Here is a 23,947-nt window from a genome sequence, read left to right on the forward strand (position 1 = left end):
CCGATCTCTTTCCTCTCTGAGCTTCACATTTTCACATTTTAACCGTTCATATTGTGATTTAAAATCCACTTCATTGATCAAAGACCTTGGCTGTCCCTGGGTTCTCTGCCTTTGCAAAGAACCATGTCTGGGACCATTACCCCACCTTGCTAAATAAACCACTTCACTTCTAGGTGTGGTTCTGGGGTACTTAACATACCTATGTCTGTTGCCATTAGCAACGTCACAATATCGTGCAATGTGCCCGTATTCCCTGCATGCAAAACAACGAATAGCTTGCCTCCCTGCACAATATCTTGTCTGGGCACATGGTGATTTGACTTGGCGCACAACATTAACCATCCCACTATGACTAGATCCCACACTCCTATCTGTATTTAGTCCACTTACCACGGACTCATCTGAGGAATCTTCTGGCCTTGTGTTAATACTTCCAACTCCAGGGTCAGACACATTGTCTATCTCCATCCCTGAGTCGGTTCCACTATCTGAACCACAGTCCTCAGACTTATCCATGCTTACAGCCTATACATTTCCTCTAATCCCAGACACATTACTCTCCAACGGTTGTTTCAATAACTCTGGCAATTCCCTTACAGCACCCTGTGCATGCGTCAGGCTTTCAGACAAACATTCTGCACAGCTCAGTATTACACCTCACAGTAAATTCATAATTAGCGCTAGCTTCAGCTGCCTGCTGGACAAGAGTTCTCAATTTAACAATTTCCCCTTTTAAATCTTCCACTTCTCCTTCCAAACTCAGCTTCAGCCTACAAGACTCCTGATATTGATCCGCTATCCACCCAGCAGCAAAAATCAGAGCATACTTGCCTTTCCTTTTGCTCCATTTTTTGGTACCGATCAGGTTTGCTACACAATTCTGAGCCTGCAGCCATGGATCAGTAGATCCCTGCATAACCTGAAGAATGGCCGCCGTGTCCTTCAATTTTGCAACTTCTTAAAAATACTTTCCATTGCACAAGAAAACAAAACACTGGTACCAAGCACCTCCTTTCTTCACTGTAATAATTATGCCAAACAATTTACAATTTAGTGTAACAGCCACAGATATACAAACATTAAGCAGAATCATCAACTATAGGACGATTTCACCACTAAACTGCCACTAATGTTCACGCAATGATTCCTGTATTAGACTGGTCACTGCGCTATAACATAACCAAACACTCCACTGATATCCAGCACAAAACTTATCAAAACAAAATCAAACTGTACATAGATAGATACAAAAATACAAGATAATTAATCTGGACAAAAGAAACATTTCAGGTAAAAACAACCAAATCGCTTTCCATAGCAAACTAACCAAGATGGCCAACAAACCACACGTCTTAAAGATGGCCGACAAAGCACATGGTCTTAAAGATGGCCGACAAGCCTCATGGTCATCACACAAAGGAAATCAAGATAGTGTCTACAAAATCCAGCAATAGAAACAGTTTCTATATTCCCTGTTCCCTACCCCCGAAACCAGAGCAAAACCTCCACTCTGCGGGTGATTTACAGCTTAACAATATAAAAATACTCTCTAAATGCTGTCTCTAATGTACAAACACTTAAACCAATTGCTGCCTCTATAAACCTCTATAAAATCGCCTCTTACAAAATCACAGTAATATAAACGTTAAGAAGTTACAAAGGAAAACACAATACCCTGTACTGCTCAGCACACACATCACAATCTCTGTACAAGCAACTCAGATCCACCAAAAACTACACAACGGAAAAACTCTTACCTTATCTTTACACAAATAGAGCGAAAAATGTTCTTTTAACAAGCAGAAATTTTCTCTGACGCAGCAGACAAAACTACAGTTTACTATTCTCTCCCTTTTACCTGCTGTGCAGAGAAAAAAAATCCGTTGAATCCTTCCTAGCACGCCAAACTGTTGTAGAAATATTAATAGTTGTAATCTGCTCTCCGAAATTTTTGTGTAAGGAAGTGTAAACCCCCTTTCCCTCAGCCGCAGTCAGCCCGACACAGGTGTTACCATTAGAGATGTCCCGAACTATTCGCCGGCGAAAAGTTCCCGGCGAACATAGCTTGTTCGCGTTCGCCGCGGCGGGCGAACATATGCGATGTTCGGACCGCCTCCTATTCGTCATCATTGTGTAAACTTTGACCCTGTACCTCACAGTCAGCAGACACATTCCAGCCAATCAGCATCATACCCTCCCTCCCAGACCCTCCCACCTCCTGGACAGAATCCATTTTAGATTCATTCGGAAGCTGCATTCTTAGTGAGAGGAGGGACAGTTTAGCTGCTGATGATTTAATAGGGAAATCGATAGCTAGGCTAGTGTATTCAGTGTCCACTACAGTCCTGAAAGACTCATCTGATCTCTGCTGTAAGGACAGCACCCCAAAAAGCCCTTTTTAGGGCTAGAACATCAGACTGTTTTTTTTTTTTTTTCCTGTGTAATCTAATTGCAGTTTCCTGCCAACGTGTGTGTCAGGCTAACAGCGTATACTGTGCCCACTTGCCCAGTGCCACCACTCATATCTGGTGTCACAGTAGCTTGCATTTAAGAAAAAACTAAAAACTTTTTTGACTGTAATATAATAGCAGTCAGTTGCCTGCACGCACGTGTGTTTCATGCCCTGCAAGTGTACAGTGTCACCAACGCAACTCATATCTGGTGTCACAGTAGATTACATTTAAAGAAAAACAACAATTTTGACTGTGAATAAATAGCAGTTGCCTGCACGTGTTTGTGTGTTTAAGGCCCTGCTGCAAGTGCATAGTGTCACCAGCGCAACTCATATCTGGTCTCACAGTAGATTACATTTAAAGAAAAGCAACAATTTTGACTGTGAATAAATAGCAGTCAGTTGCCTGCAGGTGTTTGTGTGTTTAAGGCCCTGCTGCAAGTGCATAGTGTCACCAGCGCAACTCATATCTGGTGTAACAGTAGATTACATTAAAAAAAAGAACTATTTTGACTGTGAATAAATAGCAGTCAGTTGCCTGCACGTGTTTGTGTGTTTAAGGCCCTGCTGCAAGTGCATAGTGTCACCAGTGCAACTCATATCTGGTGTCACAGTAGATTACATTTAAAAAAAAAACAACAATTTTGACTGTGAATAAATAGCAGTTGCCTGCACGTGTTTGTGTGTTTAAAGCCCTGCTGCAAGTGCATAGTGTCACCAGTGCAACTCATATCTGGTGTAACAGTAGATTACATTTAAAAAAAAAACTATTTTGACTGTGAATAAATAGCAGTCAGTTGCCTGCACGTGTTTGTGTGTTTAAGGCCCTGCTGCAAGTGCATAGTGTCACCAGCGCACCTCATATCTGGTGTAACAGTATATTACATTTAAAGAAAAACAACAATTTTGACTGTGAATAGCAGTCAGTTGCCTGCACGTGTTTGTGTGTTTAAGGCCCTGCTGCAAGTGCATAGTGTCACCAACGCAACTCATATCTGGTGTCACAGTAGATTACATTTAAAGAAAAACAACAATTTTGACTGTGAATAAATAGCAGTCAGTTGCCTGCACGTGTTTGTGTGTTTAAGGATCCTGCTGCAAGTGCATAGTGTCACCAGCGCAACTCATATCTGGTGTCACAGTAGATTACATTTAAAGAAAAACAACAATTTTGACTGTGAATAAATAGCAGTCAGTTGCCTGCACGTGTTTGTGTGTTTAAGGCCCTGCTGCAAGTGCATAGTGTCACCAGTGCAACTCATATCTGGTGTCACAGTAGTTTACATTTAAAGAAAAACAACAATTTTGACTGTAAATAAATAGCAGTCAGTTGCCTGCACGTGTTTGTGTGTTTAAGGCCCTGCTGCAAGTGCATAGTGTCACCAGCGGAACTCATATCTGGTGTCACAGTAGCTTGCATTTAAGAAAAAAATAAAAACTTTTTTGACTGTAATATAATAGCAGTCAGTTGCCTGCACGCACGTGTGTTTCATGCCCTGCAAGTGTACAGTGTCACCAACGCAACTCATATCTGGTGTCACAGTAGATTACATTTAAAGAAAAACAACAATTTTGACTGTGAATAAATAGCAGTTGCCTGCACGTGTTTGTGTGTTTAAGGCCCTGCTGCAAGTGCATAGTGTCACCAGCGCAACTCATATCTGGTCTCACAGTAGATTACATTTAAAGAAAAGCAACAATTTTGACTGTGAATAAATAGCAGTCAGTTGCCTGCAGGTGTTTGTGTGTTTAAGGCCCTGCTGCAAGTGCATAGTGTCACCAGCGCAACTCATATCTGGTGTAACAGTAGATTACATTAAAAAAAAGAACTATTTTGACTGTGAATAAATAGCAGTCAGTTGCCTGCACGTGTTTGTGTGTTTAAGGCCCTGCTGCAAGTGCATAGTGTCACCAGTGCAACTCATATCTGGTGTCACAGTAGATTACATTTTAAAAAAAACAACAATTTTGACTGTGAATAAATAGCAGTTGCCTGCACGTGTTTGTGTGTTTAAAGCCCTGCTGCAAGTGCATAGTGTCACCAGTGCAACTCATATCTGGTGTAACAGTAGATTACATTTAAAAAAAAAACTATTTTGACTGTGAATAAATAGCAGTCAGTTGCCTGCACGTGTTTGTGTGTTTAAGGCCCTGCTGCAAGTGCATAGTGTCACCAGCGCACCTCATATCTGGTGTAACAGTATATTACATTTAAAGAAAAACAACAATTTTGACTGTGAATAGCAGTCAGTTGCCTGCACGTGTTTGTGTGTTTAAGGCCCTGCTGCAAGTGCATAGTGTCACCAACGCAACTCATATCTGGTGTCACAGTAGATTACATTTAAAGAAAAACAACAATTTTGACTGTGAATAAATAGCAGTCAGCTGCCTGCACGTGTTTGTGTGTTTAAGGCCCTGCTGCAAGTGCATAGTGTCACCAGCGCAACTCATATCTGGTGTCACAGTAGATTACATTTAAAGAAAAACAACAATTTTGACTGTGAATAAATAGCAGTCAGTTGCCTGCACGTGTTTGTGTGTTTAAGGCCCTGCTGCAAGTGCATAGTGTCACCAGTGCAACTCATATCTGGTGTCACAGTAATTTACATTTAAAGAAAAACAACAATTTTGACTGTAAATAAATAGCAGTCAGTTGCCTGCACGTGTTTGTGTGTTTAAGGCCCTGCTGCAAGTGCATAGTGTCACCAGCGGAACTCATATCTGGTGTCACAGTAGATTACATTTAAAGAAAAACAACAATTTTGACTGTGAATAAATAGCAGTCAGTTGCCTGCACGTGTTTGAGTGTTTAAGGCCATGCTGCAAGTTCATAGTGTCACCAGCGCAACTCATATCTGGTGTAACAGTAGATTACATTTAAAGAAAAACAACAATTTTGACTGTGAATAAATAGCAGTCAGTTGCCTGCACGTGTTTGTGTGTTTAAGGCCCTGCTGCAAGTGCATAGTGTCACCAGTGCAACTCATATCTGGTGTCACAGTAGATTACATTTAAAAAAAAACAACAATTTTGACTGTGAATAAATAGCAGTTGCCTGCACGTGTTTGTGTGTTTAAAGCCCTGCTGCAAGTGCATAGTGTCACCAGTGCAACTCATATCTGGTGTAACAGTAGATTACATTTAAAAAAAAAACTATTTTGACTGTGAATAAATAGCAGTCAGTTGCCTGCACGTGTTTGTGTGTTTAAGGCCCTGCTGCAAGTGCATAGTGTCACCAGCGCACCTCATATCTGGTGTAACAGTATATTACATTTAAAGAAAAACAACAATTTTGACTGTGAATAGCAGTCAGTTGCCTGCACGTGTTTGTGTGTTTAAGGCCCTGCTGCAAGTGCATAGTGTCACCAACGCAACTCATATCTGGTGTCACAGTAGATTACATTTAAAGAAAAACAACAATTTTGACTGTGAATAAATAGCAGTCAGTTGCCTGCACGTGTTTGTGTGTTTAAGGCCCTGCTGCAAGTGCATAGTGTCACCAGCGCAACTCATATCTGGTGTCACAGTAGATTACATTTAAAGAAAAACAACAATTTTGACTGTGAATAAATAGCAGTCAGTTGCCTGCACGTGTTTGTGTGTTTAAGGCCCTGCTGCAAGTGCATAGTGTCACCAGTGCAACTCATATCTGGTGTCACAGTAGTTTACATTTAAAGAAAAACAACAATTTTGACTGTAAATAAATAGCAGTCAGTTGCCTGCACGTGTTTGTGTGTTTAAGGCCCTGCTGCAAGTGCATAGTGTCACCAGCGGAACTCATATCTGGTGTCACAGTAGATTACATTTAAAGAAAAACAACAATTTTGACTGTGAATAAATAGCAGTCAGTTGCCTGCACGTGTTTGTGTGTTTAAGGCCCTGCTGCAAGTGCATAGTGTCACCAGCGCAACTCATATCTGGTGTAACAGTAGATTACATTTAAAGAAAAACAACAATTTTGACTGTGAATAAATAGCAGTCAGTTGCCTGCACGTGTTTGTGTGTTTAAGGCCCTGCTGCAAGTGCATAGTGTCACCAGCGCAACTCATATCTGGTGTCACAGTAGCTTGCATGCATAGTACAACTAAACTAATCTAAAAAAAAAACGCAGGGGCCGTCGTGGTCGTGGTGCTGTGATTCCCTTTGGCCCTAGAATAAACCCCAGTGTTCAGAGGCCACGTACCCTGAACTCGAAAAGTTCTGAGGACATAGTTGACTGGCTAACACAGGACACCCAATCTTCTACAGCTTCCGCTCGGAACCTTGACGCACCATCCTCCTCCAGCTCAGCTTCGGGCACCTCTCAAGTTACCACTCGCCCGCCTGCCACCACCACCAACACTAGCACCACAGCCGCTTCACTTGATCCCTCAGAGGAGTTCTTTACACATCAGTTGGAAGAAATGAGTGATGTGCAACCATTATTGCCAGAGGATGTAGATAACAGGGATATGTCTCAGTCAGGCAGCATTACACACATGGACGTACGGTGTGATGATGATGATGATGTTGTACCCGCTGCTGCTTCCTTTGCTGAGTTGTCAGATACAAATGAACCGCTCGAAGAGAAGAAGAACAGGGGGAAAGTTCAGATGAGGAGACAGAGAGGAGGAGGAGACGAGTTGGAAGCAGGGGGAGGTCGTTGCAAGGAGCTAGTGGCACAGTCAGACAGCATGCACCGGCACCCGGGGTCAGCCAGACAGCACGCCAATCAATGCATGCTGTTGCCACCACCAGAATGCCGTCATTGCAGAGCTCAGCAGTGTGGCATTTTTTTTGTGTGTCTGCCTCTGACAACAGCGATGCCATTTGCTACCTGTGCCAAAAGAAACTGAGTCGTGGGAAGTCCAACACCCACCTAGGTACAACTGCTTTGCGAAGGCACATGATCGCACATCACAAACACCTATGGAATCCACACATGAGTGCAAGCAGCACACAAACTCAAAGCCGCCATCCTCCTCCTGGTCCAGCATCTTCAGCCACGTCAACCACTGCTGTCCTCCTTGCCCCCTCACAACCATCCGCCACTCCGTCTCTCGCCTTGAGCAGTTCCTGCTCATCTGCCCACAGTCAGGTGTCTGTCAAGGACATGTTTGAGCGTAAGAAGCCAATGTCACAAAGTCACCCCCTTGCCCGGCGTCTGACAGCTGGCTTGTCTGAACTCTTAGCCCGCCAGCTTTTACCATACAAGCTGGTGGAGTCTGAGGCCTTCAAAAAATTTGTAGCTATTGGGACACCGCAGTGGAAGGTACCCGGCCAAAATTTCTTTGCACAAAAGGCAATCCCCAACCTGTACTCGATTGTGCAAAAGGAAGTAATGGCATGTCTCGCACACAGTGTTGGGGCAAGGGTCCATCTGACCACTGATACCTGGTCTGCAAAGCACAGTCAGGGCAGGTATATCACCCACACTGCGCATTGGGTAAACCTGCTGACGGCTGCCAAGCATGTAATGCGTGGCTCTGCAGAGGAGTTGGTGACACCGCCACGACTTGCAGGCAGGCCTGCTGCCACCTCCTCTACTCCTCCTACTCCATCCTCTTCCATAACCTCCTTGTCTGAGTCCTCCTTTGCTGCTGCGTCTTGCTCCACATCAACGACACCCCCCAGCTCCCCAGGGGCTATTCCACATCCCGGATACGACAGTGTCACGCCATCTTGGGGTTGACTTGCCTGAAAGCAGAGAGTCACACCGGACCAGCACTCCTGTCCACCCTGAACGCACAGGTGGATCAGTGGCTGACTCCGCACTAACTGGAGATCGGCAAAGTGGTGTGTGACAACGGAAGCAATTTGTTGGCGGCATTGAATTTGGGCAAGTTGACACATGTGCCATGCATGGCACATGTGTGTAATCTGATCGTACAACGCTTTGTGCATAAGTATCCAGGCTTACAGGACATCCTCAAGCAGGCCAGGAAGGTGTGTGGCCATTTCAGGCGTTCCTACACGGCCATGGCGCACTTTTCAGATATCCAGCGGCGAAACAACATGCCAGTGAGGCGCTTGATTTGCGACAGCCCGACACGTTGGAATTCAACACTCCTAATGTTCGACCGCCTGCTCCAACAAGAAAAAGCCATCAACGAGTATTTGTATGACCGGGGTGCTAGGACAGCCTCTGCGGAGCTGGGAATTTTTTTGCCACGTTACTGGACGCTCATGCGTAATGCCTGTAGGCTCATGCGTCCTTTTGAGGAGGTGACAAACCTAGTCAGTCGCACTGAAGGCACCATCAGCGACATCATCCCATTTGTTTTCTTCCTGGAGCGTGCCCTGCGAAGAGTGCTGGATCAGGCCGTAGATGACTGTGAAGAGGAAGAGGAAGAGTTGTGGTCACCATCACCACCAGAAACAGCCTTATCAGCATCGCTTGCTGGACCTGCGGCAACGCTGGAAGAGGAGTGTGAGGAAGAGGAGTCAGAGGAGGAATGTGGCTTTGAGGAGGAGGAGGAAGACCAACCACAGCAGGCATCCCAGGGTGCTCGTTGTCACCTATCTGGTATCCGTGGTGTTGTACGTGGCTGGGGGGGAAGAACATACCTTCAGTGAGATCACTGAGGACGAGGAACAAGACATAATGAATAGCTCGGCATCCAACCTTGTGCAAATGGGGTCTTTCATGCTGTCATGCCTGTTGAGGGACCCTCGTATAAAAAGGCTGAAGGAGAACGACCTGTACTGGGTGGCCACGCTACTAGACCCCCGGTATAAGCAGAAAGTGCCTGAAATGATACCGAATTACCGCAAGTCGGAAAGGATGCAGTAGTTCCAAAATAAATTAAAAAGTATGCTTTACACAGCATATAAGGGTGATGTCACAGCACAACGGGAATCTAACAGGGGAAGAGGTGAAAGTAATCCTCCTCCTATCACGACCACGCCGGCAAGGACAGGACTCTTTACAGACGTGTTGTTGTTGGAGGACATGCAGAGCTTTTTAAGTTCTACGCATCGCCACAGCCCTTCGGGGTCCACCCTCAGAGAACGACTCGACCAACAGGTAGCAGACTACCTCGCCTTAACTGCAGATATCGATACTCTGAGGAGCGATGAACCCCTTGACTACTGGGTGTGCAGGCTTGACCTGTGGCCTGAGCTATCTCAATTTGCAATAGAACTTCTGGCCTGCCCCGCTTCAAGTGTCCTGTCATAAAGGACCTTCAGTGCAGCAGGAGGTATTGTCACTGAGAAGAGACGTCGCCTAGGTCAAAAAAGTCTAGATTACCTCACCTTTATTAAGATGAATGAGGCATGGATCCCGAAGGGACTGACAGTGGGCGATACATTCGACTAAAAAAGGCCTGATGAGATGAGCTGCCTTGGGCTAAAAATGGTCCACACGCTGCTGTATTTTATCTCTGAATGCCAGATCACTTGCGTGACTTATCCGCCACCAACTAGGGTTCAAGCCGCAATGTTTTAGGGCACTTTCTGCCTGGGAAACATCAATTTTTCTACAGCAGTGGCTGCAACAATACCTAATTTTTCAGGCATGTGTACATGCCCAATTTTTCTGGCCTCTGGTGCTGCACTGTGGCTGCAAAAACAAAACAAAAAAAAAGGCACATACATGTGTCAATTCCCCTTCGTGATCGTTAGTACCTTGTTGTGGTGAAGGGGCTTGCGTATCACAATGAAGCGACCACCTCTATGAGTGTTTTGGCACACCCCAGATGATAAGGTCTTTGCTTTATTGTGAACAGACCAAAAGCGATCGGCTGGATAATTTTGCATGGAAAAAACATTAATTTTCTTTGTGATCATCTAAGGTGATCATTAAAGCCTACTAGGCCAACAAAGGGCCCACACTGCAGAATCATTGTTTTCTGGGTCACTTACAGTTGCAAGAAAAAGTATGTGAACCCTTTGGAATGATATGGATTTCTGCACAAATTGGTCATAAAATGTGATCTGATCTTCATCTAAGTCACAACAATAGACAATCACAGTCTGCTTAAACTAATAACACACAAAGAATTAAATGTTACCATGTTTTTATTGAACACACCATGTAAACATTGCAGTGCAGGTGGAAAAAGTATGTGAACCCCTAGACTAATGACATCTCCAAGAGCTAATTGGAGTGAGGTGTCAGCCAACTGGAGTCCAATCAATGAGATGAGATTGGAGGTGTTGGTTACAGCTGCCCTGCCCTAGAAAAAACACACACCAGTTCTGGGTTTGCTTTTCACAAGAAGCATTGCCTGATGTGAATGATGCCTCACACAAAAGAGCTCTCAGAAGACCTACGATTAAGAATTGTTGACTTGCATAAAGCTGGAAAGGGTTATAAAAGTATCTCCAAAAGCCTTGCTGTTTATCAGTCCACGGTAAGACAAATTGTCTATAAATGGAGAAAGTTCAGCACTGCTGCTACTCTCCCTAGGAGTGGCCGTCCTGTAAAGTTGACTGCAAGAGCACAGCGCAGACTGCTCAATGAGGTGAAGAAGAATCCTAGAGAGTCAGCTAAAGACTTACAAAAGTCTCTGGCATATGCCAACATCCCTGTTAGCGAATCTACGATATGTAAAACACTAGACAAGAATGGATTTCATGGGAGGATACCACAGAGGAAGCCACTGCTGTCCAAAAAAAACATTGCTGCACGTTTACAGTTTGCACAAGAGCATCTGGATGTTCCACAGCAGTACTGGCAAAATATTCTGTGGACAGATGAAACCAAAGTTGAGTTGTTTGGAAGAAACACACAACACTATGTGTGGAGAAAAAGAGGCACAGCACACCAACATCAAAACCTCATCCCAACTGTGAAGTATGGTGGTGGGGGCATCATGGTTTGGGGCTGCTTTGCTGCATCAGGGCCTGGACGGATTGCTATCAAAGGAAAAATGAATTCCAAGTTTATCAAGACATTTTGCAGGAGAACTTAAGGCCATCTGTCCACCAGCTGAAGCTCAACAGAAGATTGGTGTTGCAACAGGACAACGACCCAAAGCATAGAAGTAAATCCACAACAGAATGGCTTAAACAGAAGAAAATACACCTTCTGGAGTGGCCCAGTCAGAGTCCTGACCTCAAACCGATTGAGATGCTGTGTCATGACCTCAAGAAAGCGATTCACACCAGACATTTCAAGAATATTGCTGAACTGAAACAGTTCTGTAAAGAGGAATGGTCAAGAATTACTCCTGACCGCTGTGCACGTCTGATCTGCAACTACAGGAAACGTTTGGTTGAAGTTATTGCTGCCAAAGGAGGTTCAACCATGTAACGGTAACGTCCACACACACACAGGGGGAAGGATAGTGACCACTGCGCTCCACCCTCACCCCTGGCCCTGCCTACTTGCCTCACGAGTCCTGATGACAGGGGACAACTGGACGACAGTCCCTAACTTAGGATATGTGCAGGGAAGACAGACAAGACAAAATACGGAACATGAACGGACCGGCTCAGAACCAAGAGTGCTACGCAGTACAACGGATTAAGCAAAGAATGGTCAGGAGAAGCCTGGGTCAAATACCAGGAGAGCAGAGAAGTACAAGAGGAGTCCTAAGAGAGTAGTCAGGTGGGAGCCGAGGTCACAATACCAGGACGTATGCGCAGTACAGGAGGAGCAGGCAAAAGGATGGTCAGGGAACAGGATCAGGTAAGTATTCAGCAGTCCAACAAATAGCCAGGAACCTAGAAATTAACAGGCAACCTGTAGCCAGCATGCTGTCTGTATTTATAGTGGGGAGTGAGGGTCATGTGACGTGGCCAGCGTCACATGACCGACAGACCAACCAGTCGAGCACCGAGTGATCAGCTCGGCGCTCAAGGCAGACTAGGAGCAGGGAGCCACCCAGCTAGTAAAGCCGCCCTGGGAATGAGGTCAAACACAGATCCGCATTCCCAAAGCTAAGCAACAGGTCTCCGGGCAATGGGGGTCCGAGTGCACCTTCGGAACCCCGTGACAAACCAGTTATTAAATCCAAGGGTTCATATACTTTTTCCACCTGCACTGTGAATGTTTACATGGTGTGTTCAATAAAAACATGGCAACATTTAATTATTTGTGTGTTATTAGTTTAAACAGACTGTGATTGTCTATTGTTGTGACTTAGATGAAGATCAGATCACATTTTATGACCAATTTGTGTAGAAATCCATATAATTCCAAAGGGTTCACATACTTTTTCTTGCAACTGTAACTATCACTGAACTACCTCAGCACGACCATAGGCTTTGAAAAAACCCCATCGCCTGCAATCTACCAAAAGTGCGCACGAGCACAGTCATCACTACACCAAGATTGACGCATAGAGGAATAAAATTTATGTCATGAGTGTGTCAACTATTGACAACTCTTTGCGGTTGTCTAAAATCTATTCCTAGGAGGACCAACCAAGCATCTTTTTCCATCTCCTGGTTCCTAAAATCTATTCCATACACATCCCCTAATAGGGGACGTAACAGGGATTAAACTGATAGGAATAGTACTACTTAACACACCTTATAATAATTATAATAATACTAGTGGACGTAACAGGGATTAAACTGATAGGAATATTACTACTTAACACACCACTCCTATCTGGTGGCACAGTACATTGCACGTGCAGCAATGCTGAACCCTTGCTCTGGGTGCTGGAATGCCTAGAGACACCTCTCTCTTGCCATGTTCACGTGACTCACTATGCCCGCTTTGACTTGGGTGCCGTGTAATGGTCATATGTCAAACTCATACACATATCTTTGTTTATGTCTTCCCGTTTTTTTTATATTCACAGACCTATTCTATGATACTCTGGAAGGAAGCGATTACACAAGAATTAAACATTTTATAAAGCAAGGTTGTTATCAATAATTAGAGCAGCTGTATACAATAAAAAAAATAACCCATTTGTGTCATGACAACTCATTGGATGAACATGATACCCACTTTTTATGATCCCAAAGGTCTAATGCAGGCAGGAATTTGAATTATATGGGATGTGAGAGGAGGATAGGGTGAGGTTACACACATGCTTCAATAATGTTGGCAGTAGTACAATCAATACAATAAATGTGCTAAAAATGACTTTTATATGTTCTGCTTAGTTTTTAAGTCACTTCATCTCTTTCTTTCTATTTCTCGATTGCCTGGCTGTTACATAGCATCAGGTACTTAAGAAATGAATAGATGTATTGAAAGTGCATGTGTAAAGATAATGTGTGCTCGATCAGATAAATATTGATGCGATAAGAAGGATATTAGATTACAAGTTATAAATAAAAGTATGTATATGATACAGTATATAGCTAAAATACATCAACATGTGCATAATTGCCATAGTGGTTAGCCATGCTAGCTTCAGTTTAGAAAGGAGATGTCTTCATGAGACAACCCAGTTAAAGACAATAAAAGGGTAGGTTGTGGAATATTGAGGCATATGACCTAAGGCCTCTTTCACATCATGTGTTTTGTTTTATGTCTATTAGCAAAATGCCTAGTTTTCTTTGTCAGTATTAGCCACAAGCACTGGAATCTTCAAAGTGTAGACTTTCTATAGTCAATTATTTCAAGTTTATAGCTGTATGTAGGGCAAAACTACAGGAAGGGTGATAGTGAGTTGCCAGCTAGTTTGTTGGTTGATTTGCACCGTTACACAGGACAATTATCGGGAAAGATCTTTCAGGTGATATGTATTTGTGTAATGATGGAGAGTGTGGCCTAAGAGATCAAGGCCTTGTATCAAGGTGTGCATAATTATTAGGTAGCTTGTTTTCCTCAGGCAAAATGGGCCTAAAAAGAGATTTACTCTAAAAAGTTAAAAATTGTCTTTCAGAGGGATGCAGCATTCTTGAAATTTCTAAGATATTAAAGCATGATCACAGAACCACCAAATGTTTTGTTGCAAATAGACAACAAGGTCACAAGAAACATGTTGAGAAAAAAACACACAAATTAACTACCAAAGATTTGAGAAGAATCAAACATGAAGCAACCAGGAACCCATTATCCCCCACTGCTGTCCTATTCCGAAACGGCAACCTCCCCGGAGTGCCTAAACATTCAAAGTTCTCAGTGCTCAGAGACATGGTCAAGATAAGGAAGTCTGAAACTAGAGATGAGCAAAGTTTTGAAAAATTTGATTTGTCAGCTTCGCCAAATTTTGACAATAAATTTGATTTGTTACAAATTAATTTGTCATCGCAATCACTATGTTGAAACCCTATTTAGCCTTTCAATCAATGGGACCGTTTTTAACGCCCTCTTAGACAGAAGTGTGCGGTTTAACAGCTGTTAAAAAATATGCTAGTGCAATATGGCCTTTGGGTTTAAAAAAATAATAATTCACACACCTAATCCACTTGCTCACGCAGAGGCAGTCCACTCCTCTCCTGAGTGGAAAAGACCTGCCGAAGGACCTGCGTTGAGTGTGATAATGTCACCACATGCTCTCGGCATGATCACGTGGTGACGCCATTAGTGATGATGTCACAACATATTCACGCTGGGAGTGCGCAGTCACGTCATCATGCTCAGTATAGGTTCTTCAGCATGTCTTTTCTACTCAAGAGAGGAACGGACTGCCTCTGCATGAGCAAGTGGATGAGGTGAGTATTTTTTTTCCCCTGTTCTTTCTAAAACAACTCTAGCTGACATTTTAGGAAAAATGATTTGTTACCATGAACAGTAAGAAAATTCGACTTCATAGCGCATCACATTTTTTCTAAACTTTGGATCAAATTCCACTTCGGATGCTTCGATTCACTCAATACTACCTGAAACCTGACCGCCACTGAACATGACACATGAGTTGAAATGTCAAGACTGGGCCAAGAAACACTTGAAGACAGATTTTTCTAAGGTTTTGTAGACTGATGAGATGAGAGTGACTCTTCAGAGACCAGATGGATGAGCCCATGTCTGGATCAATAACGGGCACTTTGACTCAGATGCCAACACATGTTTCAAGGCCTGTTAAAAGGTCAAGAATTGGCCCATAGGGTAGCTACCTCAAATAGGTGGCACTGGAAGGACAGATTGTCTGGAGAATAGCTACTTTGCATACTTTTTTTTTTTTTTACCAGATAGCGTTGTCTGACCTGTAGGACTCCCTACACTAACCTAATGTTCTTTACAAGGAAAAACATTATCTTCCCCAGACCAACATTAAATGCATCTCACCCAGCAAACCTGTACTGTACCTTGCTCTGAACTGACAAGGGGTAAAAACCCCAAAAGAGCTGTTTTCAGTCCTAATGGAGATGGGTAGCCACCCCAGAATGTGACACTAGAAAGAAAGTATTTCTTCCACCAGGAGGAGAGCTACTTTACTTAGTATTCCAGCCTCTACAATGCCAATGCAGAGGATGTTGGTGAACATCCAATGAGACTGGTGTCTAGAAATAGATAAATCATACAGTCACAGCCTTAATTCAAATATCAAATATTTTCTATGAATGAGAAAGTATTTCTTCTACCTGGAGGAGAGCTACTTTACTTAGCATTCTAGACTATGCAATGCCAATGCAGGGGATGTTGGTGAACATCCAATCAGACTGATGTCTAGATATAGATAAATCATCCAGTCACAGCCTTAATTCAAATATAAAATATTTCCTATGAATGAGCTGCATTTTAAATTATAGCGAGTTAATGAATTCCTCTGCGTCCTCCTCCCAGTAAGCAACATTCCAATCCATTTGTTTTCTATATGTAGGGATTTTCAAAGAAGAGGACTCTTGCTTTATCCATTACTGTTATTAATTATACTTGATGGCCATTCTCCCAGCATCTAAGAGGCCTAATTCCAAGAACCATGAAAATCTGAGCTATTTTGTTCAGGACAATGAGAAAAGTAAAGGAATGGGAAAGGACAGCAGACAAGACACCACCCATGCTTAAAATGTCACTGAACATTCAAAAAACTTTTCATATGTCATAGCAACATACCGTAGCCAAGATTTTGATTGCTAGGGGTTTGAGTAATGAGATCCAACCAAATGTCTTGGGCTTGTCTCTATTCCCTCTCCTGCAGTGAGGAGAGAGAGCTATGCAAGTGTGTAGCGACCCCCTGAGTAGCCGGTGTACAGGATAAGTGTGGTAGTGGCCTGATGAAGTGTTGAATCATGGTGTACTCCCTCAGGCTGTTGCTTCCTGTGGACTGGTGTAGTGGAATTATAGAACTGATGAAGTAGGCCACAGTTAAATGTAACAAAGTCTGTTTTACTAAGTGCAATGTAGAACTTCAAATACATTCAACAACAACAATTTTCTAAGTGCAATTCTCAGCAACTAATCTAAAGGTTGGATGGCTGCTGTAAAGCACAGAGGTTTTGCTGGCCTTGTAATGTTCTGGGTGATGGGTGTCTTAGCCATAGTCCCTCACCTTACAGCAGTGTTTTTAGATGCTGATGTAGCCTCTGTCTTTATCCTCAAGGATTTACTGGTTGCTTCCTCTCCTCTTCTGCACAGGAACTCTCCCTTTTTGGCAGGGAGCAAGTCCAGCCCACTCCTACCAAGAGGGGAGGAACAGGGTGGTTATCACTGTTCCTTACCAATCTTTTCCATCCAGTCCATGCTGGTAGCTACGGACAGAAATAAAACAATGAAATACATTATGCAATACAATATAACAATTCACAGTGCTGATGATTTTTTTTATTTCTTGTTTGGACAAATTGTAGTGCCCCCAGTTATGGGGTACGACAAGTGACTCTCTTTTCTCTTTCTAGCAGGTCTCAGCACTCAAGGGTCTGGGTGTATCAGCACTCAAAGTCCAATCGATCAAAACTTTTGATATATCACTATAACATCAAAAGTTTTTTGAAAGTTCACTGACATTTCAAGTTTATCAACAAAAATCCACTCATCCTCTGTATAGTGATATAGGGGGTATCTGATCAGTATTGCTACAATGTCCTCTTGCACTATACCCCCAAAAAATTCAGAGCAGACCGCAGGATATATAATTTATTTGCAAAGTCTTCAGACCCTTTCACTTTTTACACATGTTGTTATGTTGATGCCAGGTTTTTTCATTTCAATAAATTACCAAAGATTTTGAATATTCTGTTTTCACTTTGCTATTATGGGATATTGAGTGCAGAATGATGGGGAAAATTATTTTTATTTTAGCGCAAGGTCACAACATAACAAAATGTAAAAAATGTGAAAGGGTCTGAAGACTTTTTGAATGCATTGTATTTAAACAGGCCTGGGTGATGGTCTCTTCTCTTCTTTTACACGACTTTCTGTTTGGAGGTGCAAACTGTCATTTATAGACTAATCACTTATCAGGATGGAAGAGACTTGATGTGATGTTTTATCTGTTTTTAAACTGGCATCCTGTAAGAGATAAATCAGTACAGTTATCCATGTGTTCAATGGTTCTCCGGGAGGTGAATCAGCCCGACTCTATGTAACTAATATATTTTAAGCAACAGCTTGGAGAGAACCATTTAACTTACTAAGAGGAAACTGATGAATGTAATAGTATTCCTTAAAATTTGCTGTACATCTGCATTTCTCCAGATTACAAATGATGATCCTGTTGAAAATTATCAAAAACGTTTCACAGCTGGAACCAGGTCAAAAAAACTACTGTAGAATCTGTAGCTCTTGTTGGCAGAAAATACCCATAAAAAGAACCAATAACTTTCCTGTTGTGTTTTATTCAATATGTTCCAAAGTCGATGGCACTGAACCATGACAACACATATTACATATAAATCAAGCAGAGACTGCGTCTAAACATTTATTATTGTGTTCAGAGTAGTGTAACATAATGTAAAATACATAACCCTTTTGTCTATCCTGAGCTAGAACTCTGTGACAAAAATAGAAATCTAACTAATCATTATATATTGAGAAAATCTCTTGAAATTCTTTTGTGTCTGATTCAGCAAATTTTTCAACATGAATCATATATGCTCCAAGGATATTTTTTTTAATGAAAAGATGTCATCTCTTTTGTTAATTGTTTTCAAATTTTTGCTCTTTATCCCCCCTTCGCCTTTTAAGCTCTTGAATGCAATGACAGCAATAGTAAAATAATGTGCCACAAACAGGAAGTTAATATCACCAACCATTCCCATTTTATTAAGGTGTATCCATATAAATGGCCCACCCTGTATAACACTATATTCTATAGTGCTATATATTCGTTTTTGACCCACGCCTGTATTGATCGCGTAATATTCGCATATTACGCGATCATTACCTTGCCAATTCTTTTGTAAAAAGAAAGAATGTAGAATATAACGAATATTCAAATTTGCGAATATTCTACAAAATATTCGGGAAATATCGCAAATTTGAATATTGCACCTGCCGCTCATCACTAATTATTAGCAGTACAGCATAGAACAGACAGACAGAACAGAAGTAGTGGATGTGTGTGTGGCTTCTTAGGAATAGCAGTAGTGGCGGATGTAGAGTGGTGCTGGTAATGATAGTGGGGGTAATAGAAGTGGCAGTAAGTGAATGAGCAGCAGAAAATAGAAGCAGTGGTGGTGGCAGCAGCAACAGCCATACAGTACGGAACATGAAGACAGGCAGCCATATAGTATGGAACATGATGGTAGGCAGGCAGAGAGTGGCAGCAGCATGATGGTGGCAGCAACAGCCATATGGTAAGAAACATGGATGGTAGGCAGGCATACAGCGGCAATGGGCCCCATTAGCAAGGGCAGATCTATTCTTAGGCCTTAGCTGGAGGAGTGTGAAAATCCTCACAGATCCATGCCTCATTCATTTTCACAAAGGTGATGTTTTGTACACTGGAGGAGGACAATTCTGTCTGTCTGCAACCCTGCCACGCTGAAAACACTCTCTTAGATGACACTGGAGGTTGGACAGAATGGAGAAAGTATACTGGGCCAGTTTGGGGCACTGTTCCAATCTGTTTGTCCAGAAGTCCATGAAGTCATATTTCAGGTAGGACTGAACCTGCGCGTTGAGACAATATACAGTTGCAAGAAAAAGTATGTGAACCCTTTGGAATGATATGGATTTCTGCACAAATTGGTCATAAAATGTGAACTGATCTTCATCTAAGTCACAACAATAGACAATCACAGTCTGCTTAAACTAATAACACACAAAGAATTAAATGTTACCATGTTTTTATTGAACACACCATTTAAACATTCACAGTGCAGGTGGAAAAAGTATGTGAACCCTTGGATTTAATAACTGGTTGAACCTCCTTTGGCAGCAATAACTTCAACCAAACATTTCCTGTAGTTGCAGATCAGACGTGCACAACGGTCAGGAGTAATTATTGACCATTCCTCTTTACAGAACTGTTTCAGTTCAGCAATATTTTTGGGATGTCTGGTGTGAATCGCTTTCTTGAGGTCATGCCACAGCATCTCAATCGGGTTGAGGTCAGGACTCTGACTGGGGCACTCCAGAAGGCGTATTTTCTTCTTTTTAAGCCATTCTGTTGTTGATTTACTTCTATGCTTTGGGTCATTGTCCTGTTGCAACACTTATCTTATCTCTCCTGCAAAATGTCTTGATAAACTTGGTAATTCATTTTTCCTTCGATGATAGCAATCTGTCCAGGCCCTGACGCAGCAAAACAGCCCCAAACCATGATGCCCCCACCACCATACTTCACAGTTGGGATGAGGTTTGGTTGTTGGTGTGCTGTGCCTCTTTTTCTCCACACATAGTGTTGTGTGTTTCTTTCAAACAACTCAACTTTGGTTTCATCTGTCCACAGAATATTTTGCCAGTACTGCTGTACTGTGGAACATCCAGATGCTCTTGTGCAAACTGTAAACGAGCAGCAATGGTTTTTTTGGACAGCAGTGGCTTCCTCTGTGGTATCCTACCATGAAATCCATTCTTGTTTAGTGTTTTTAGTATCGTAGATTCACTAACAGGGATGTTAGTATATTCCAGAGACTTTTGTAAGTCTTTAGCTGACATTCTAGGATTCTTCTTCACCTTATTAAGCAGTCTGCGCTGTGCTCTTGCAGTTATCTTTACAGGACGGCCACTCCTAGGGAAAGTAGCAGCAGTGCTGAACTTTTGCCATTTATAGACAATTTGTCTTACCGTGGACTGATGAACATCAAGGCTTTTGGAGATACTTTTATAACCCTTTCCAGCTTTATGCAAGTCAACAATTCTTAATCATGGGTCTTCTGAGAGCTCTTTTGTGTGAGGCATCATTCACATCAGGCAATGCTTCTTGTGAAAAGCAAACCCAGAACTGGTGTGTGTTTTTTTATAGGGCAGGGCAGCTGTAACCAACACCTCCAATCTCATCTCATTGATTGGACTCCAGTTGGCTGACACCTCACTACCATAAGCTCTTGGAGATGTCATTAGTCTAGGGGTTCACTTACTTTTTCCACCTGCCATGTGAATGTTTACATGGTGTGTTCAATAAAAACATGGTGACATTTAATTATTTGTGTGTTATTAGTTAAAGCAGACTGTGATGGTCTATTGTTGTGACTTAGATGAAGATCAGATCACATTTTATGACCAATTTGTGCAGAAATCCATATCTTTCCAAAGGGTTCACATACTTTTTCTTGCAACTGTATATATCCACTTGCTGATTTGTGACAGCCTGGGGAGGCACAAGAGGAAATTGCTTCATCATGTTCATGATACAGAACTAGCTGCTGCTGCGGCTTCTGCTTCTTGTGGTACTGGAGACGGCAGGAGGTGGATGACTCTGCAGGGGTCAGAGAGCAGCCTTCCGATCAGACGTCTGCCCGCCAAAAGCTACGGCAAGCTGCGCACACAGTGTTTCCTGTTAATAAAGTAAGCTGGCTTCCTTTTGGGCAACAGAAAAACATTTCCCCAATTTGCTTTGATAGCAAAGGTCTAAAAGCATGCCTATCCAGTAATCATCAGATTGCTTGATGGTAAGGATACGGTTGCTGTTACATAAGCAAGCAAGCATATAGGTTTCTATTCTGACCAGTGCCTCTGAAGACTCAGTTCTTACCGACTCCTCCTCCCACTGAGGTGATTGGTCATCGTGGCCGGTGTCATTATCCTCATAAGCCTCCTTCTCTTCCTCTACCATTGACTCCTCCTCCAGCTGTAGTAGTTACTCATCCTCCCCCTCCATGGAACTTTCCCAGTATGGGCCTCCAACAGCTACATGGCCTCCAGAAAAATTCATAAACTGGTCTTCCACTGTCCTTTGTTGAATCAGTGTGAGCATCTGCTCTAAGAAAAATTTCAGGGGGATAACATTATTGATGCCACAATTGACCCTACAGACAAGTCTGGAGGCCTCTTCGAAGGGCCTGAGTATGCGACAGGTGTCTCTAATGAGCTACCACTGCCTGACCTTGAAACAACACATGCTCCCTGCAGAGGTGGTCTGCTGCATGAAAAAATCATTTATGGCTTTATGCTGCTCATACAAATGGTCTAGCATATGTAAAGTGGAATTCTAGCAAGTTGAAACATTGCAGGTCAAGCAGTACAGTGACATATTATTCTGTCGCTGAAAGTCCAGGAGTGAGTTCACTGCCAGAAGAATGGCTGAAATGCCAGAATAGTCTCCTGGATATGGCACCCTCTGCAAGCCAATGTACTTTTAAAAAAATCACTGCATGGTTAAATTGATCACATGTGCCATGCAGGGAGGAATGTTCATGGAGGAAGATGTGAAGGAAGTGTATAAGTGTCTGACGTGGGAACCAGACTGACACAAGCATGATGTTGTCAATAGGACCTGGCCTTACTGTGGTGCTGTATTGCCGCGAAAACCATTGACCCAGTGGGCTGTGAAAGACATGTACTGTCCCTTCCACTAACAGCTGTTTCAAGGGGTCTGCCTTGGCATGCACCTTGCTGCATAGTGAGAATTGCAAAGAGTAGCCCACATTCTATGACATACGAGAGTACAAGACAGGGATGGCTTTTTTGGAGAAATAACAGTGGCTAGGTATCTTCCAGCAATTCTGAACAAACTCCATCAGCTCCCGAAAGACAGCAGAATTCACTAAGTGGTATTACAGAAACTGCACAACCAGCTACTTGTCTAAGTGGGAGTTAAGCTTGCATACCAGTGGATTTCTGTGAGTGTAGAGTAGTTTCCTGGCCAGACATTCCATTATCAATGGCTGACAATGGTGCAGAGTAAGAATAGGAGGAGTAGTCTGAATGGGAGAACCAGTAAAAGATGGTGATGATGACAAGGACACTGTACTGCACGTGGATGTGGCCTGGCTGCCACAAAGGATACTGGGAGGCGGACACTCTTGTTGCGCTAGCTGGCGTCCACTTCTATTTTTCCTCAATAAGTGGTAATGCCGCATCACATGCTGCAATAGAGTTATTTGAACACCCACAGCTTATATTAATCCTTTAGATCTCGCTTAAGGCAATGCTTGTCTTCTAGCAGTGTGAAGAAAAACTGTCAGACGGGAGATAGTCGCAAACTCGGCACTGAGCTAGCTTAAGTCTGGCATATTTTAAGCCTGCCTCCAAAGTATCAGCGGCATCACCAGTTCCTGAAGCAGATCTTGCCCTGGCAGTTTTTTGGGAGGTTGTGGCTATATATTGCCTCTGCTCTTTATTGCCGCTGCTGCAACCACCACCCTCCACCTGTAATGTCACCTCCTACTCAGCACCCGATCCAACTCCCAGATCCTGTCCAACGCACAGCCATTATCATCATCCTTGTCACTTTCCACACCACTTTTATTAGACTGTGATATCTCACTGTGGGTTCCTTGGCCCCTCTCCTGATTCCCTGCTGTGTATTTTCTCCAAGTACCACTGTCATTACCACTGCCCCTACAGCTACAGGTGCCACAACTACCAACACCACCAAAATAGCTATGCATGTTCCTCCTCAGAAATGCCGGAATTTTGAGCACCAGAAAATGTACCAAACTGTGGATGGAACCCATATGCCCCAAAAAACGGCGACTTATCAGTGGATTCCTGTCTACGGTTATTTATAGCAACCTCAGCTAATGACAAAAATGAAGACCACTCTTCCTGATTCTCTGAAACAAAACATCTCAAGTAATTCTCCAGATTCTGATTAGTGCACTCCGTCTGTCCGTTCGACTGAGGATGAAAAGCCGAAGAGAAGGACCGAAAAGGACCGAAGGATGAAAAGCCGAAGAAAATTGTACACCCAAACGAGTACAGAACGCTTTCCAGAATCGGGAAACAAACTAAGTCCCTCTATCGGACACCACATTAGAGGGAATGCCATGTAGTTTCACAATGTTGTCGACAAACACCTGTGCAAGAGTTTTAGCATTGGGTAGACTAGGTAATGCAATAAAGTGTGCCATTTTACTAAAACGATCTACAACCACCAGAATCACGGTTTTTCTCGAAGAATTCGGTAAATCCATGATAAAATCCATGGACAAAATGGTCCATGGTCTGGACGGGATGGGCAATGGAAGCAGAGATCTGGAAGGCCAAGTATGTGTCACCTTAGCACGTGCACAGGTACCACAGGCTGACACATAGTCCTCAACACACTTACACAACCCCGGCCACCAGAATCTGCGAGAGATGAGATTGACAGTCGATCTGCTCCCAGGGTG

The sequence above is a fragment of the Bufo bufo genome, chromosome 2 (assembly GCF_905171765.1).
Source record: "Bufo bufo chromosome 2, aBufBuf1.1, whole genome shotgun sequence".
NCBI classification, from domain to species: Eukaryota; Metazoa; Chordata; class Amphibia; order Anura; family Bufonidae; genus Bufo; species Bufo bufo.